This window comes from Mytilus trossulus, chromosome 3 (genome assembly GCF_036588685.1).
Source record: "Mytilus trossulus isolate FHL-02 chromosome 3, PNRI_Mtr1.1.1.hap1, whole genome shotgun sequence".
NCBI classification, from domain to species: Eukaryota; Metazoa; Mollusca; class Bivalvia; order Mytilida; family Mytilidae; genus Mytilus; species Mytilus trossulus.
The window spans coordinates 36,373,709-36,377,854 of record NC_086375.1 but is presented as its reverse complement, the minus strand read 5'-3'; positions in this window follow the sequence as shown (position 1 = coordinate 36,377,854).

Sequence of the window (4,146 nt, the reverse complement as noted above, 5' to 3'; positions counted from 1 at the left end):
GTATCTGTTTACTCTTTTAAAATTTAAATGGATCTAGGTATGACAGACACATTTATTGGTATGGATTGTAGATGGAGATTGTATATCAATTTCTGATTGTCTTGTTGGTTTTTAATGTGCTTTTAGGGTGTCGTTTTCTAGGCATTTACCCGACATCCATTTTTCCAGTGTCCCAATGAAATTTTATGTAGACCTTAGTTCCCAATAATCTTAATATAATATTGTTTGAATAATTATAGAAACATGAACTCGTCAAATAATATCGGGAAAAAACAAAAAAAGATATGTAAAAGTAAAATTGAAAATTTTGACATTTTTACACGTTAACAAAAAGGATTCAATCTTTTAACAATTATTTGGAAGTTAGGTATTTCAGTAACACAAATTGGTAGAAATCTAAACTTAATTCCTTCGTAGATACAAAGATTTGGTTTGGAGGTTTTGCTATACCTTCTAACTTTATTCTAACGGAATATTGTTGATCTGTAGTTATTATCTGATTGTTAAAAACAGAAATAATATGTAAAATAAACCAAAATTTGGCAACTATCTATGCTTTACTAGAATTTGTTTACGGAATTTATTGTCTCCACTAGCAAATAAAACTTTTGCATTAAATGAGACCAATTTTCAAAAATATTTTTCTGAAAACTCAAATTAAAGTGAACGAAAGTATCCTATAATTATTCCACTTTTGACAAGCTGTTATATCTAAAAAAAAAATTATATCCGGACATCTTATTCTGAATCAAAGTAAACTGATCATTCCAATTTGTTTTTAATGTAGCACTTTATTCATGTAAAAAGATATCAAAGGTACTAGGATTATAATTTTTAACGTCAGACGCGCGTTTCGTCTACATAAGACTCATCAGTTACTGGCGTCTTTACATTCTTCATGAAAAGCTCTTGTAACAAGTCGACAAATGAAAGAGTGCTGTTGATATCCATTGAAATTCTGATTGTTGAAAAACACAACCATTAAACGTAACAAATAGTTTGTCAATAAAAAAAAAAAGCATCTTGATAATAAGATGGTGTGCTAATGAGACATATATCCATCAGGACAACATTACTTAGATAACGAAGTTTTAGGTCACCATCCGGCTTTCAATATCACTATTACAGATGATTTGTTTGAATCAATGGTAGGCTTTAATTTTTTTACAAAATACGATTCATTCTTTCCTTACACTCAATACTTTGAGTATTCCTCATATATGAAGCGAAGTGAGACTAACTCTATTAATCTATATTTAAAAGAAAAGACACAAGTTACAACGAAGAGAAGATTACAATATAATAAAGAAGAAAAAAGACGACAAACAAATTTACAACACTCTGCATAGAAGAAACAAGATGTGCAGCACGAAAATTTGACGAAAAATTCATTTAGATAATTTTCAATTATTCTCAGAAAAACTAATTATCAAAGAGTTTTGGTTATAGTTGTATATCACTGACGATTTTTGTTTTAAATAATTGTGGTGATTCATCAATTACGACTTCAACCATTACAAAACGAAAACAACGGAACGCTTGAATAACGGATAAATAAATCCGTAAAAACTATATATAACCATATGGAACATTATGCTGTGCTGATACTCAACTGTCCCTAGTTATGGAGGAGATGAGCGCTCACAAAAATATGTAACCCCTTTAGATTATCTATGTATATGTCAGGTGCCTATAGTTCAGTCGTTGTTATTGGCTTCTGGTAATATTTTGTATAAAATAGTGTTGTTGTTTTTTTAGTTTTAATTGCGTCATTTTTGTCTTGTCAACTTGATGCATTTAAATGCTGACTTTACGGTAAAATTTGTGCCAATAGCTGAAGGTGGAATGTTTCCATTAGGTTGAATACATCTGCATCATTTGAACAGTTTGATTTTTGTCTCACTGACTATCATATCACAGCTTCTTAACACTTGTCTTAAACGAAGATCAATATTCAGCAATAATTCAATTTTGAATGTAACTCGTCTTCTGATTAGTTTAAACATATTTATTTATAGTGGATTGGGAAACAAGTTTTGCAACTTATATTAATCACTTCCCACTTTGCGGGTGCGAGTGCTGCCTTGTAGTGGCTTATGCCTACTCTTTTTCGAAATCTACAAGGGTGTCTTTAACGTGCAAGAGATATGGCTCTCTCTAAACACGGGTCAGCCATTTAAGGTCCCCTTCCGACGGACTATCATCGTTTCCTCAAGACCATACTCGCAAATGGTGTCAAGGGAGAGCCGAAAATTGAGTTCCTGAAATTTTCATCCCGAACGGGAATCGAACCAGGAACCTTTGTGTTAGGAGAACGATGAACTAACCACTACACCACGGATATCTGATTGGCTAACGTTATTTTGTTATCAGCCCATAGACATAATTTAGTCATGTGACTGTGACGTCATTAACGTTTTTTCATGGTTTCCTACAGTTCAAAATAGAATTTAGAATTAAATTATAAGAAACGACTGTAATATTTTTTCTGTCTATTCGAAATAACATAAAAAAAATTTGGTGCACACTGTTAAATAACCCGCTACGCGCGTTATTCAGAGTGCATCAAAGTTTCTTACTATACAGAGAAATATAACAGTCATTCCATAAATGATTGTTGCTTGCATCAAACGTTTGAAATTAACACACGGATGCGTATTCTACTATTAAAAAATCTACTCTAAAATGTGGGTGCCATCGGGATCTACCTTCGTCAGAAACGCACAAACCAAAAATTTTAATGCAAAAGATTTATAAAACATACCTGAACAGGTATACAACAAATAGAATTATGATTGATGACCCAAAAAATTACATTATACATGAATGCCATCATTACAAGAATAGAGAGAAAGATAAATAAATCCACAAAACAATTATTATGAATAAAATTGGCCATCACTGTTACAGAAAAGAAAAAAAATAGACAGCAAATTGATTTGAAGGTCTAATTGCTAATTAACTCCTATCCTTTAATTTACGGTTAAAAAACCCCTTCGTACGAATGACAAATACCGTTACTTAAACTAGAAGTGAACAAAAACGATTAACTAACCACTTCTGATAAAAAAAAAACACAAACTCACACGTGTCTTCCACAGTTTGTAAAAAATAGCAAGAAACTAACGACAAGAACCCATAAACCTTAACGTGTACACATATAGGTAAATTACTTTAAACTATCTCTGAAGATATTGTCATGCGAAAAGGATAGCCTTGTCATATCGAGAAACGTGTAGGACAGTAATTTTGTCATATACATGTAGTTTGGTCCAGTTGGACATGGTTGTGTTATTATTAACTGTTTTAATGAAAATTAATGATACACTATAAACATTATAATTCTTTTGTAAATGAACGTCTGAACATTAATTAAAGCTGGTAGATATCTTTGTTTATGTTTGATATGTAATTAAGTTCAGAGGTATAAGAACTAGAAATAGAATGTTAAGGAGTCTGGACAGGAATCAATATCGCATACCCAAAAGGTATCTTGATACATCCTATCACAGACCACCATCTGTTACAAGCTTGTCTCTAGAGCAACGTCATCAATCTCTAAATCGTATCAATAGTCAATCAAAAGCAACCATAATGGTTTGGTGGTGATTTTAACTTTGGACATATTGATTGGTCTAAAAGCATGTACAATACTTGGCAAACCAGACATACAACTTCACCAAATCTCTAAGCTAGAATGAATGACACACACTAACATAAAATTGTCAATACACCAACAAGAAATGACCGTATTCTAGATGTGATCATGAGTAAAAACCCAACATACATCAGAAAAATCACTACAATACCACTAAGGTTCAATCAACCATAATATTGTCTATGCGGAAGCAGCTAGCAGACATCTGGTTTAAGAGAATGAGGGAAACGCACAAAAAATTTACGAGTACAATGAACCCAGTTGGGAGGACTTTAAAACTGACACCTATGATTACTTAGACACTAAGCAGGTATGAGAACAATTTAAATCTAAACTCATCAGCTCTGTCGATAGAAATATTCCTTAAAGATCCTATAAAACAAACACCGATGACCGAGGATAACTGTTAAGGCGTCGAATAAACAAGGAAAATAAGCTGTACGAAAGGCAAAAAAAAAAATACCCCAAAAAAACCAACAGAAAATACA